This window comes from Pteropus medius, unplaced genomic scaffold (assembly GCF_902729225.1).
Source record: "Pteropus medius unplaced genomic scaffold, Ma_sr-lr_union100, whole genome shotgun sequence".
Taxonomy (NCBI): Eukaryota; Metazoa; Chordata; class Mammalia; order Chiroptera; family Pteropodidae; genus Pteropus; species Pteropus medius.
The window spans coordinates 1833439-1848049 of record NW_024349803.1 but is presented as its reverse complement, the minus strand read 5'-3'; the positions used below and the strand labels follow the sequence as shown (position 1 = coordinate 1848049).

Here is a 14611-nt window from a genome sequence, read left to right as displayed (position 1 = left end):
GTGGGAAGCACTCAGTAAATGTTACTTGTTTTATCATTATTGTCCTATCCAAAACTCACCTCTCCCGACTGCCTCCACTGCCACCCCTCTGGGGCAAGCCACCGTCATCTCTTGCCTTGATGATCACAGCAGCCTCCTACCTGGTCTCCCTGCTATGGCCTTTGTCACCTTCACTCCATCCTTATTACCGGAGCTAGAGGGACCTTTTACTTGTTCACTTTTTAAAGAATAACCATAATTAAAATAAATAGAAGTAGTTTTAGATTTATGGAGAGTTCCTGTATATCCCTCACCAGAGTCCCCTATTATTAACATCTTACATTTGTATGGTACATTTGTCACAATTAATGAACCAATGTTGATATGTTGTTATTAACTAAAGGCCTCGTTTTATTCAGATGGCCTTAGTTTATACCTAACATCCTTGTGCTAAGATCCCATCCAGGGTACCACATTACATTCAGTTGTCATGTCTCCCTGGGCTTCTTTTGACTGTGACAGTTTTTCAGACTGTTCTTGTTTTTGATGAGTGACAGTTTTGAGGGGCACTAGTCAGATATTTTATGTAATGTCCTTCTGTTGGGATTTGTCTGATGTTTTCCTCGCCATTGTACTGGAGTAATGTGTTTTTGGAAGGAAGGCCACATTTTCATTATATTGTATCAAAACGTTCATACTATCGACATGACTTAATCCCCGGTGAGGTTGACCTTGGTCACCTGGTTGAGGTCATGTCTGTCAGACTTCTGTACTGTAAAGCTGCTCCCTTCTCCAAGTGTCCTCTTTGGAAGGAAGTCATTGTGTGCAGCCCACACCTATAAGCAGAGTCTTGCTTCTCCTCAAGGGCAGAGTATCTACATAAATTATTTGGAATTCTTCAGGAGAGATCTGTTTTCCTCTACTTATTGATTTATTTATATCAGTGTGGATTTATGGCTGTTTATTTTATACTTTGTGTTATAATCTAATCCTGGTTTATTTATTGTGTTGCTCAAATTGTTCCAGCTTTAGCCTTTGGGAACTCTTGAGATTGGCTCCTCTTTCCGTTGACATTTCCCTGTCATCGTCAGCTTTTGTTTTTGTTGCTGTTTCTCTTTGGAAATATGAGCTTTGGTTTCTTTCGTTGGAAAACGGCTGTAACAGGGTGGCCAAGGAAGCTGTCACCAAGAAGGTGACTTTGGAGTAAAAATCTGAAACAAGGTGAGTTTGGTGTCTCCACCTGTCTTCGGGTGGCTCCAGGGTGCCTGCCGTGTAGGGCTGTGTGTCTTACGTGTGTTCCTTTTCTCAGGGTCCAGCAGTTTTTAATCAAGAAAATTTAAGGGAGAGGAAATGTGTTCATTGGTAACGTCAGGTGACATGATAGACACTCGGGCTTACATATGGTACCTGTCCCCCAGGAGCTGTGCTGACTGGGATTCCCAAGGGAACGTGGTGAAGGCAGTGAAGATGTACAGACTAGCGTGGCTGATGAAGCCATAGAAGTGATTTCTGCTGGCATGATGCCCCTGAGCATCTTGGAGGCTGGCAATCTGGTGTCTTCAATCCTGCCCGAAGGAGAAAATATTTTCACAAGGTTTATATGGGTGAGCTTCTCTGCACCTGGCAAGGGCTTTCACTGTGCCCTCCTGATTCGCTCCTCCCCATCACCACTGCCACTTTTATTCCTTAATAAGCAGTGGTAGCCTCATCAAGCAGCCTTATCAAGGAAGGAAGCTTTATATATTTGGCTTCACCTTCTTCACTTGATTATTTTGTCCCAAAGGGCTCTCAGCTAGTGATCTGGGGGCTTTCTGATGACCTGGCCAATCTGTAGGGACACATCCAACCTCTTTCTTCTCCAGAGCCCTTCAGTCACACATCACAGACGAGGTAGATCTTAGACTTATATAAACTCTACACCCCAAAGGGAGAAGGTGACAGATCCCAGCTCCAAGAGTCCAGCTGTATTTCAATTATAAGAGAACTTCATCACAATCCATAGCTAAATTCAGAAAGTGGGAAATCCGTCAAGGCCCTCGGTAGGTGGGAAGAAGGCGAGAGGAAGGCGAGGAGTTCTTGCAGACCAGAGTGGGTTTGGAAATATGCCACCAGCTGCAAGGCGTCACCCTTTAAGTGCCCAGCATTGCTCCTCTCGATTCTGTTTGATTATTTAAGCTTCCCAGACACGCTGTGTGATTTACTTCTCTCATGAATCCAGTAAGTGCCTTTTTTTGTCCTATTCTGCAGAGGAGAAGCTGAGGTTCAGAATGGGGAATAAGCACAAAGCAAATAAGAGGTGGCCAAGTTCTCAGTGTTATATCCCTGCTCCAAACATTGCTGTCCAGCCACATGGGATGCCGATCCGGCAATGAATGGGGGAGGGGAGGCAACCTGAACAAGGAACCGCTGGCCCTAAAGGGTATCCATGGATGAGAGGGAACCTACCAGAGATGTGATTCCTCTTCTGCAGCAACACACCCCTGCCCTCCATATTGGAATTTACCTGAATTTGAACAAAAGGAAAGGAGACTGGACTGTCTTCTCTCTGCGGTGCACCCAATGTAAGCTGGGCGAAGACCTCAACATGGCCGATTATTTGCAGAACCCCGAAGGAGTGGGTTCCTTCTATTTTGGAGTATGTAGAAGAGTAAAGATTTTCTTTAATTAGATAGTGCCGGATAGATTTAATTAAAGCTTCAAACCTGCAATTTTCTTTGTTTGATTGATCAGTCGGTGCTGATTGCCTGGAGTAATTATGAAGTAGGGGGAGATGGTGTTTTCAAAGTCTGGTGGCGGTAAGAAGCAGATTGAATCACCTCCTGGATACTTGGTTGTCATAGTGGATTCTGAAAAGGTTTAAATTGCACAAATGTTTGTTAGCTGGTCAAATGAAAAATAAGGTGCCTAATTACGCTTTTGTCTCACTGGTGGTCCTGGCTGATGTGCTTCTGTGGGGGAAGTTCCTTCTTCCCTCCTTTCTCCAAATGTGACCACGCCCCTGAGGCCAGGCAGTATTCTGTTATTTTTGTCTTTCTTTTGTGAAATAATTGAAGCACGTTGTTGGGAGTGTCTCGTAATGGCCTTTTAAAATTGCTGGAGCCCTTGGGTGGTCAGGAGAGAAAAGGAGCCTCTCATAAGCACGACACAAATTTAGGGAAATCAGAAGGAGTTTTTCTTTTCTTTTTTTAATAATTTTTTATTTTTATTTTTCACTTACGGATGACACATAATATTATATTAGTTTCAGGTGTACAACATAATGTTTAGACATTTATATAACGTATGGGGTGATCCCCCCGGTAAGTTTAGTACCTGTCTGACACCTTACATAGTTATTACAGTATAACTGACTAAATTCCCTGTACTGTACTTTACATCCCCATGACTATTTTTATAACTGGCTGTTTGTCCTTGATCTCTTCACTTTTTTCACCCATTCTCTCAGCACTACTTGATACAAGGCAGGTCTCAACCAATATTCTTCCAGCGGATGAATAAATGAGTGAATACGTTATCCCTTGAGGTCCCCTCAAAAGTGGGCGACACCAGTTCGGGATGGTAGAGGTGACAACATTCATGAAACCTTGAAGGAACTTGGTCTCCATGCCCATTGGACATAGTATGAACCGTGTGACAGGGGTCTTCCATTTAAAAACATTAGAAACTAGTCTCTTTTCTTCTGAACTGGTCAAACCATCCAAAGAGACTGTGGTAATTTCTCAGTTTTACACTGGAGGGAGATAACTGCGGACTATCGTCCAGACTGTTGCAACAGAGCACAATGTTTGAGTTAAAAACACAAAGCGGGCTACAAAATTGCCTGTGCATTATGTATATCGCTGCGTGAGAACATATACTCAGGTGAAAAGGACTGGTGGGAAACTCAGCAGCATGCTAATAATCTAGGTTTTAGGATGGCTTGATTATAAATGATATTTTTATTTTCTTTATTAAAAAATGTTTTGTCACATAGTCATGTTATTTTTACAATTAGAATGCATTTTTCAATGAATACAGCAGTAAATCTAAAGGAAAAGAAGAAAGCTTAAATATATTTCTCTCCACCCATACCCACAGAGGGACACTGGCACACTGAAGTGCATCCAAAGGAGAGTGACTAGGATGAAGAGGGATTTTTAAAATTTTTATTTTATTAAATTTATTGGGGCGACATTGGTTAAAAAATTATATAGGTGTCAAGTGTACAGTTTAATAATACGTCGTATGTATATTGCATTGTGCGTTCACCACCCAAAGTTAAATTTCCTTCTGTCACCATGTACTTGACCCCCCCACACAAAGAGGGATTTATTTAGTGTATGTTGCGTGATGGAAGTTGAAGGACTTTGGGGCTTATTGGGGGAGGGGACGCTTAGGGGAAATGGCTGTTGTCAATGGCTGGGGAAAGGACTCCAAAGCTGACCTCAGATGGCAGCACTCAGTTTGTGAAATGGGAGTGACAGGGGAGCAAATTTCAAGCCATTTCTAACACTTGAATCTATGCCGTGGGGTGGGGGGGGTCCCTCCCTCGGGAGGCACTGGACTTACTGCTTCTGGAAGAATCAGTGCAGAAGTTTGGAACTTCTAGGGCTTGCCCCTCTCTGGGCCACAGACATCCCATCTGTATGGTGGGGGCTGTTCTCTAAAGATCAGTGATTCTCCACCTGGGGACATGCCTCCCTCCACCCTGACCCCTGGAGTGGGGAAAGTGATGTCACATCAGATATTCTAGCTAGAAGAGGTGGGGTACCTGTGCGGTTTAAAAAGCATCTTCTGAACGCCCATTACTTTGATTGGTTTTCATTCACTTTCTTTGGAAATTCTATTTATTTATTTATTTTTAATTTTTGTTATGGTGACATTGATTAATGAAATCCAGTAAGTTTCAAGTGTACAATTCAATAGTAAGTCATATATATATATATTGCATTGTGTTGTTCATTTCCCATAGTTAGATTTCTTTCTGTCATCACATATTTGACTTCTTTTACCCTATCGACTTCTCCCTTCCCCCACTATCCTCTGGTCACCATTAAAATATGGAAATCTTCACGAATTTGTGTGTCATCCTTGTACAGGGGCCATGCTCATCGTCTCTGTACCATTCCAATTTTTAGTATATGTGCTGCTGAAGCAAGCACACTTTTTTCTTCTTCTTTTTTTTTTTTTGAAATTTTAAACCACATTGAAGAAGGGAGTGTTCATTTTATGTGGATCACAGTTGCCCCAGGGTTTTAGAAAATTGACAGTAGTCTAGATGGATGCTTTGCAAACTTCAATGGGCATGTACGTCCCCTGAGGATTTTGTGAAAGTGACAGCTCTGATTCCACAGGTCTGAGTGGGGCCTAACATTCTGCAAATTCTGTGAGCTCCCAGGTGACATCAGTGCCGCCAGTTCATGGTCTCCTCAAGATGGTATCCTAGGCCCTTCCCACAGCTCCCGGGACCCTGACTCCCTGGATTGGCAGAATACTGGTTGCTTATGTATAAGTCCTTGGTCCATTCTTTATAGTGTCTGTTAAATGGAGAAGAACCAAGTAAGAATGAAGACCCAGGCATGAATGAATCCAGGCATGACTTAAGAACTGTGTTTTTGTAGAAATGGAACTAGGCATTTATTGTTCAGATTTACATCTTCTGCACGTGTTTATCTCCGTGCCCAGGACTATTGATCATGTGCAAATAATGCTCTGTTGTCTTAATCCTACTTTTATGGCCAATGATGTGTGTTTCATTCTGATTAGGCATATATTTGCGTAAACATATATTTCTCAATGTTCTCCCTCTAATCACGACCCAGGGCTGTGAGTGAGTCATTGAAGGAAATCGTGTGTGAGGAAGGAAGATCATTTCTGGAGTCCATCTCCTAATGCAGCCTTCTGTGCTGCCCACTCCAGGCCTGCTGAGGAGAGCCTGTTATCCCTGAATGTGCCTGCACGGCTGGCCTAGGGAGCCAGCACGACTTTCTCCATGAATCTACACAGGCTTGATGGGCCTGCCAATACCATTGATCGCCACCCGCTCAGAGCAGAGTTGTTTCGCTCATTTCCAGGAATTTGTTATATTTCTAATTCGATTGAGTATCACTTTCCACCGCCCCACTCCTCCCTAGCTGCAGACAGTGCTGTTCCTCAGACTCCTCCACACTCATCCTGCCCCAGGCTGACTGTGCAGAGGTCCTGTCCTTACCAGAGGATGGCTCAGGGCTTAGCATCTTGGGCCCGGGATCTGGACACCCGGACACTTAGGCACCTGCTGTGCTGAGGTGTGCCCTGCCCACTGGCTGGTCCTTGCCCTGCTGGGCCCCGGCCTGTCCTGAGTCCCGGCTTCCTAGGCCAGGCCTGGACTCCACTTGACTCTCATTAGCTTCCTTTTCCCAGCAGCTGCCTCTGCTCCTGACTCCCAGGGCCCTACCAACCTTTAGGCCTTGAGCATCCAGCTTCACTGTGTGCCTCACTCCGCCAGGCTGGATGCTGAACCCCAAACTTTGATTCTTCTCCCTCTCTTTCATCTTCTGCCCCTTTCCGCTGCTGGCTTAGAGGGTGTTTCATGATGCCAGGGAGCAGGGAATGCTGAGGGAGAGAGGGAATTCCAAGGCTGAGAGTAGGAAACAAGAGAGAATGAGCCCAGAGGAGGGCGGGACGAATCAAAGGCAGGCTTTGGAACAGTGGTTCCTGATGATAAATTTTAACACACGATTTCATATATCTATATCACACACACACACATATAATTGAGAGAGGGAGAGAGAGTGAGTGTAGTATAAACACACACATATCATGAACACATACCTGGCATTCTTCTAATGCACACGGATATGCATTTGTCATTTAGTGCTCTCAACAGCCCTGCGAGGTGGGTATTATTATTTCCCTCATGTTATGGATGGAAACTGAAGTGAGGATTAGTGAAGTGACTGTCAAGGTCACACAGATAATAAGATGCAGAGGCAGGATTTGGATCCGGGTGGTCAGACTTCAGAACTCTGTCTTGACTGCTGCATGGTGTTGTTTCAAGCTCCTGACTTTGGCGGTGTGGAGGTTACGGTCCCCTCTGAACATCTGAAGGTCAGCGTAGACTCTCCCCTGCAAAGGTACACACAGTCATTTTCAAATGTATGTTTAATTTGGAGATACATAAGCTGCTTGGGACCCATCTTCGAGCCCCAGGCTCAGAACACCTGCTTTAGGGGCTGCACACATGGATGGCATTAGTAAAAACAGCAGGTTATACTTTGTGGAGCATTTGCTGTGTTCTGGGCACAGGGCTAAAGGCTCTCTGTGAATTATCTCATTTACTCCTCACAATTCCATGAGATAGGTGCTATCCCCCCTATTGTACAGATACAAAAACCGAGGTTTAGAGAGGTTAAGTCACTGTCCCAAGCTCAAGCAGCTAGTAAGCCCCAGAGATGAATTTAAACCCAGGTCTACTGACCCCGAAGCCAGTGCCCTGTACACTCTGCAGCCGCCCTGCAGAGGGTGGGTGGTTCCTTGTACCTGTGCCTACCTAACCCGAAGGAGAAAAGCAGTGATGCAGGGGTGGTTTAGCTTCTCGTGGATGCTCCTTGGACATTTTTCCCTCAGCCCAGACCTGCTGGAGTCTGCTGTTTTATCATGGGCTCTGTGCACATCTAGCAGAGTTAGCCCCATCTCTGAGAGCAGGAAGATAGTCAGAAGCAGGTGGGAGGGGGAGACACTTTCAGAGGAAAGAGAACGTCACGCAGGAGAGGGTGAGAACCCATAAGAAAGGGGAGGGTTTCGAGAAGTGTCTTCTTGCAGAGCAGGGTTTGGGCATTGGTTTCTACAGCCAGTTTTGTCTCTTTGCTTCTCCAGGGACTGTCACTTTTGGGGTCACAGAACAGGGCCTTAGAGACCTACAGAAGCAAGGGTGGGACTGGGGGCCATAGAGCAGGACAGGCCACAGCAGTGCCAGGTCCAGACACAGAGAGCTCTTGGCTGTCTCCCTTGCCCCAGCTGCTCTGCCATCTGAGATGGGTTCTCATACTATTTTCTGGTTGATATCATATTCACCAAAGTGAGGAGGGGAGGGTCCTAAGAGCCACATCTGTCCTCCTTGATTCCCCACTGGAGGGACTCCCCAATCTGATCCCATTCCGATATATGAGAGGCTTGAAGCAAGTCCCTTCAGCCAGCTGAGCCAGCAGGTTCCTCATTGGGAAAATGGGAGGAATAGTTCTGACCTCTTGGCTGTGCACCTGACGGCAATAATAGCAACAGGTTGTCAGGCCTCTAAGAGGTGCTGTGGCAGTGAGAACCAGTGCGTGTGTCCCTGTGTGTGGCAGTGGGGATGCATTGCGGTTATGGGGAGGTAGGGTGTCCAGTGATCCATTTCATTCACCTGGGGAATATTAGTGGCTCCTATTTATTGAGCACTTACTATGTGCCACGCTCTGCTCTAAGTACTCTCCATGTCTGAACACCCAGTGAAGCAGGCGTCCCCATTTAACAGATTAGGAAGCTGAGGCACACGGAGATTAAATGGCTAGCAAGTGGAGGTGCTGGGCCCCTGACCCCAGTCTTAGTGGTGAGATGGACAGAAGCGACGAGCGGTGGCCCTCAGTGCTGAGGAGAAGCCGGGACATTGTCTTTCACTGTGACAGAGCCTTGATGAGTGTCTGGGTCACCTAAGGATAGGTCAAGGTTGGAGGCTACCTTGCTGCTCTCATGCGAAGATGCACGGAACTTGGTGCACTGTTGGGCAGGCTTTCTTATCATGGCACTACTGATATTTGGGGCTGGGTAGTTCTTCATGGTTGGAGGCTGTTCCTTCATGTTGTAAGATATATCAACCCTGACCCAATAGCACCGTTTCCCCCACTGCAGAAACCAAAAAATTGTCTTCAGACATTGCCAAATGTCCCCGGACAGGGAGGCGAGATTGCCCCTGGCTGAGGACCAGTGATGTGGAGTTAGCAAATGTGTACTTCCCGTCTGTCCCCAGGTCTCTTTCATACCTAAAGGTTACGGTTTCCTGTGCAATTAGCTACCTCCAGTTGCAGCAAAAAGCTGGCTTTTCCAGCCCATGGGGATACAAGTGGGTGGGGGACTTTGTGCATCTCAGCTTCCTGGCAGAATCAGGGGTGCAGGTGAGGGAGGTCACAAAGGTGAGGCCTGGTCAAGATGGGGACTGGACAGTGGCTGCTTTCCAAGCCTTCGTGGCCTTTTTATCCTGTTCCATTAACAAGATACATGGTACTTCTTTTCCTCTATTCCCGCAAAGAATCAATTGGAAAGATCAAAAATATGGCATCTGGAGAGTTTAAAATTAGATTCTTACAAAATACAAAGTAGAAGAGAGAAGAAAATAATAGAAACAGGGAGCCCCATGACTTGCATAAAACCTACATTTGTGGCCTGGGAGAAAATGGTGAGACTCCCAGCTGAGAAGGAATTCCAGGATGCTGAGGGCGGGGTGCACTGGGAGCAGGGAGAGGCGCCGCCTTTCAGGACTCCCCCTGGCTGGTACTCTGCTCCTCCTCCGCCAGCGCCTCCCCATCCTCAGCCTCCTCGTCCTCCTTTCCTTCCTTCGATACATATGCTTTCATTGTATCAATGTAGTCTAATTATAGAAAACTTGGAAGAGCAGACTATTATAAAGCAGAATTCTAAAAAGTCAGCTGTAATGTTGCCACTCGAAATGAAGCACCGATAAGACACCCCCACACAATTATACATTGAGTTTACTAAAATTGGATCATACCGTATATCCTGTTTTATAACTGTGTTCATTTTCCCTCACTTAATTTGTTCTAGACCAATGGAGGAATCCAGCCTTTCTGAGGTGCCCCCGCCCCTCATCCTTTCAGTCATGATAAGCCGCATGGATGTCCAGGGCCCTCAATGTTGTAGGGGCAGACAGGGATGAGGGCAAGAGCACCCCCCGCCCCGACATACACAGCCAAGCCCTGACTCCCCTTGAGTGCTCACAGGCTGTAAAAGGATGCAAGACTACCGATGGCCTGAGAGTTGTCACAAGGCAGTATCTTATCTGTGATGACTTCCTGGAAGAACCCAAGCTGGGCTTTGAAGAATCAATCAGAATTGGCTGGAAGGAGGGACAAGGGAGGGAATTGCAGGGAGGGATACAGTGTGAACCATGGCTGGGAGTCGGGGCCACCCAGGTGTGTTGAGGGATGTTGAGAAGTGAGATTTGGTGCTCACATGGAACACTCAGTCCTGCTGACCGCACTGAGGATGAACAATTGTTGGAAAGGTGGGTTTAAGGCCAGCACCTGGAGGGATCGGATTGTCCTAGAGACACTGGAGAGCCATAGGAAGCCTCCGTCAGGACAGTGGTATGGAGCTGGTCAGCGTGGGCTAGAGAGGAAAGGCCTTGATCCAGCTCCCAGGTAACTCCCGCTATCTGCTTCCCAGGTCCCCGGCGCTGCAGACGTGGCCTGGGCAGCGCCATTGCAGAGTCTTGCACGGGCTACTTTGGCCCTCCTTGCGGCCTAGGCCGCCCTGGTTCCTCCATCCCACATCCAGGATCACACGCCTTTGCCGGCCTCTGCAGACTTCCTCTGGTCTCCTGACATCATCCTCCCTTCTCATCTGTGGATACATGGAGGGCCAGCTCCGTTGCGTGCGGCCTGTGCAGTCACATGGGGCTCTGTGCTGGGAAAGAGCCTACACTTGGTTTCATATTCTGCTATCACCATCATAAAATTTCGAATAATTTTGGAACAAAGGGCCTGCATTTTCATTTTGCTTGGGGCCCTACACATCATGTGGCTGGTCTCACACCCAGTAGACAGCCTCACTTCTCATTTTGCCCAGGTCTTCGTAGAGGCCTCTTCTGCCTCAGAGACTTGCCTGGTTTCCATCTGTCCCTCTTCCTTTGAGGCCACCCTTCTCTCTGGCTCTCAGGTAGGTCTGTTCCTTCTTCGACTCTTTCCCACTGATTCTTTCTTTCTCTCTGCATCTCTCACTTGCCCTCTCCCCGCTTCTTCTCTGCAGCCTACGCATAGGCTTATTATCATTTTTCAAAAGCAAATTAAAAAAAAGAAACACTTTCTTGCATACCTACCAACTGCCCACACTCTCGCCTCCCTCCACGACCCTAGGAAATCTCTGCTGTCTTTGTCGCTGTCCAGGAGTCTTGTTTTTGCATCACCCCCATCCGCACCCTGCTCCCCCTGTAGATCATCTTCACAGACCGTTCACGCCCCTGACCAGGGTCCGTTTCCCAGCTCTCCCCGCTTGCCCTCTGAGGCATCACCTCTGTCGGGCCTTCCTGCCCCAGTCCTTGGCCTCAGCTCCTGTCGCTCTGTGCTTTCCAGCTTTCTTCTTTCCCTCTTCTCCATCTCAAGATGTGGCAAAACACAAGGGGGTCTGTTCCAGTCAAGCCTGTGACTTCTGACAGGCCAGAGGTGGCCAATGTGAAGATGACCCAATGGTCCAGCATGGTGGGGGACAGAGGAGTTGGGTGTCTGAACTAACGCAGATGAGATAGATAGGACCAGCCAGGTGAGAGTCCAAAGGGTGGTGGCTGATGAGGATGCAGCCTGCAGGAATAAGGGGCAGGGGGCTTCGGAAAGCAAGCGACCCCCTCCATGACCAGCGTGTGCTGCAGGAGCCACAGTTGTAGTTCCACTGTCTGCGTCCTCTCATCCATTCATTCCGCAGATAGCCACAGAGCACCTGGTGGAGCCAGGCACCGAGAGCCACCGTATAATGTGTTAATTATACTGAGCCGTGTGGTCACCCTGCAGGGGTGAACAAGGCATTGGGAAAACAGTGGGCGAACAAAGCACACGAATTCCCATCTATCCACGTTTAGTCTGCAGTAGGAGAGATTAATAAGTAAACAAGGAAACAAGCTAAACAGACAAAGTGATTACAGCTTTCGGATGGAAATAAATGGGGTGCTAGAAGAGAGACTGTGGGGGGGACTGGTGTGAGTGTTCACAGAAGGACCCCTAGGAGTAGGGCGTAGAGCGGGCAGAGTGGAGGGGAGAGGGTGCCAGGCAGAGGCACACCTGGGACAAGGCACTGAGCTAGGAAGGTGAGTGGCCTTTTCCAGGCACTGAAGGAAGTCTCTGCTTGCCCGGCTCAGCCGTCAGGGCTCCGGCATTGCTGGTGGCTGGAAGCACCTGGACTCCTGCTGGTATTGACAGCTCTGGTTTTTTCCTCCTTTTTTACGTGTAGCAGTGACCTTTTATGATCACAATGTCACTGAGCACTTGAGCCCTCATGTATCAAGCAGAGCCTGGTCAGGCACATTACTGTGGTCACTGCTCATTTCTTCCTGTCCCTCCATGACCCTTCCGACTTTTGTCCCATGAGACATTGCAAGGAGCCCAGTCTCCAGACTTGCAGGTATCTCAGATATGGGATGGGGTAGAAGCGGGGGAGACCAGAGCTGGGTTTCATTGCTCGGGACATTCACTGACTAGTAGTGCCCAAGAGTCAGAAGGTCTTAAAGCTGATTTAGGCCAGCATCCCCTCCTGCAAGGTTGAAAGCAAGTTGCAATCTAAGAATGTAGCATCCAGGGCTTCCAGCTTGTAAAAATGCTTCATGTCTGGCAGGGGGGTGGAGTAAGAATGCAATTCAGGGCTGAGGTGTGGGGAGCAGGATCCAGTCTTCTTCAAGGGAGCTAACTAAAGCTTAAGTGAGGCAGGATGAGCAGGGCTGCAGGCCAGGTGTGTGCATTGGGAACCAGAGCAGGGCAGCCCTGCAGACCTGTGCGGACCCTCCAAGCCGACACCCACCCCGATAGCTGCCCACCAACCCCCAGACGGTAGGCGCAGGCACGGACACTTCTGGCTCTACACCTGGCCTGTGCCCTGTCTGGTCGGCCTCGGAGGGTAGAGTCCCTCAGCTGCTGCGGGTCCTTCACACATTCCCATTCTGATCTCACAGCCTTGCAGACTGTGGCCTGACAGCTAATTCCTTCTCTTTCCTTAGAGTAGGTGTTGGTTTATTTTTCTTCATAAATTTTATTTGATAGCTACAGAAACAGAACATAGGGGATTTGTTTTTATAGCATCATCATCATCAAATCAACCCGTTATTTTATGCCGGCATCGTACGAAGTACCTTCCTGTATTAACCCCTGAATCCTCACAAAGGTCTTTGGAGGCAGGTACTACTGTCATTCTCTTCATTCTGCAGTTGAGGAAACGAGGATCAGAGAGGGAAAGTGACCTGCCTAGGGTCACACGGGGAGTAAATGGCAGAGCCGGGGATCTGATTCATCTGAGCAAGGGCTCTGCTCAGATCAGCTCCCTTGAAGTGGGACCCCGGGACAGAGGCTTTCCTGCTCTCCCAGCACAAAGGCCACCCTTTACAAAGGGACATCCTGGAGTTATCACCTCCCACTACAGCTGTGCCCACCTCTGCCCCTGACCAGGTGGCCGTGCCCTGCTTCCTCTCCTCCCATTCCCCCAGTCCCTACACTTGTTCCCTCTCTGCTGATTTCAGGCCAAGCTCACCAGACACTCTGAGTTAAAGGAGGAGGCAGAAGAAGCCCCTCTGGCCAGTGTCACTGCCAGCATGGAGCAGGGCTCACCTTGCTCCAGCCCCCAGCTTGCCTGCCAGTGCTCAGATGTGTGCTGCTATAAAAAGCCAAGTAGTAATATGCAAATCAGGTTGATTATTTATGGCCGTGTTAGTAAATAAGCGGGAGAGACAAGGTGGGTTGTTGTTTTTACGATCTCTGCAGTCCTCGCAGGAAAATCTATGGTAAGCAGAGTTCGGGTGAGCAGAGCCAGAGCCCGAGCCCGTGGTTTAATAAACACAGCCTAATTACCAGGCACCGGGGACAAACAAGAGGGGTTGTGGAAGGGAGTAATGGGAAGTCGGCAGGCAGCAGGAGCCAGAGCTGGAGCCGGAGGTGGAGGGGTGGAGGGCAGGAGTGGGCAGCTGGATCCTCTCTCCGCCCACCTCTCTCTGTCCCAGCCTCTGAGCTGCCTGCTGGGAGGGGGTGGGGACCCAGCCACAAATCACTGTAATGGGCTCTATGTGTTGCCATGGTCCTGCCAGTGTGCCAAGTCATCTCTCCTGCCAGGAGCCGCCAGCTACTAAAGCAGCCGAAAAAAATATCGGAAGGGGACTAGCCGGGGAGGCTCAGGGGTGGAGGGGTCTCGGAGAGGGAGAAAGGATGCTTTCTGCCAGCCATCATCCTGGTGCCGAGGATGGCATGGTCTGCTGGCCGGTTGCCCAATCAGTTTTCAGCACTGTTGCATCTCTGCGGTGCCCGCCCTTGGGAGGCTGTGATCAGGACAGCGTCAAGGTGAGAGACAGGGCAGGGGGCGAGCAGCACTCAAGGGCCTTGAGGAGAGCAGAAAGCCAGGTAGCCAGGGGCACAGCAAGAAGTCTTGTTGGGAATTTGCCCCCCACTCTCCATTCAGATCATGCGCTCAAGTATCAAATAGGAGTGAGTAGGGGGGAGACCCAGGAGACCCAGTGGGAGCCTGACCATAGCTCATTGGTTGGAGCTAATATCCCCACAAGCAACCAAAGTCCAACGGATGAAGGCGGTTGGTGGAAAAATAACCTGGCCTCCTCTCCCTTCAGTAGAATAACTGAGTTGCATGTTCTGCATCTACTCCCAGCATCGCCCGGTGGGATTCTCCACACACGATGGCACCTTTTGTGACTACAGCT

The 14611-nt window shown here is 48.6% G+C and overlaps 1 protein-coding gene and 1 non-coding gene across 8 annotated transcripts in view; one reads left to right on the top strand and one right to left on the bottom strand.

Annotated features, from left to right (window-relative positions):
* CSMD2 (CUB and Sushi multiple domains 2) overlaps window positions 1-14611 on the top strand; it is a 545384-nt gene that overhangs the window by 73112 nt on the left and 457661 nt on the right. The window lies entirely within an intron of this gene.
* LOC120582670 (U6 spliceosomal RNA) lies at window positions 5013-5120 on the bottom strand. Its single transcript, XR_005647609.1, has one exon. It is a non-coding gene; the product is annotated as a U6 spliceosomal RNA (small nuclear RNA).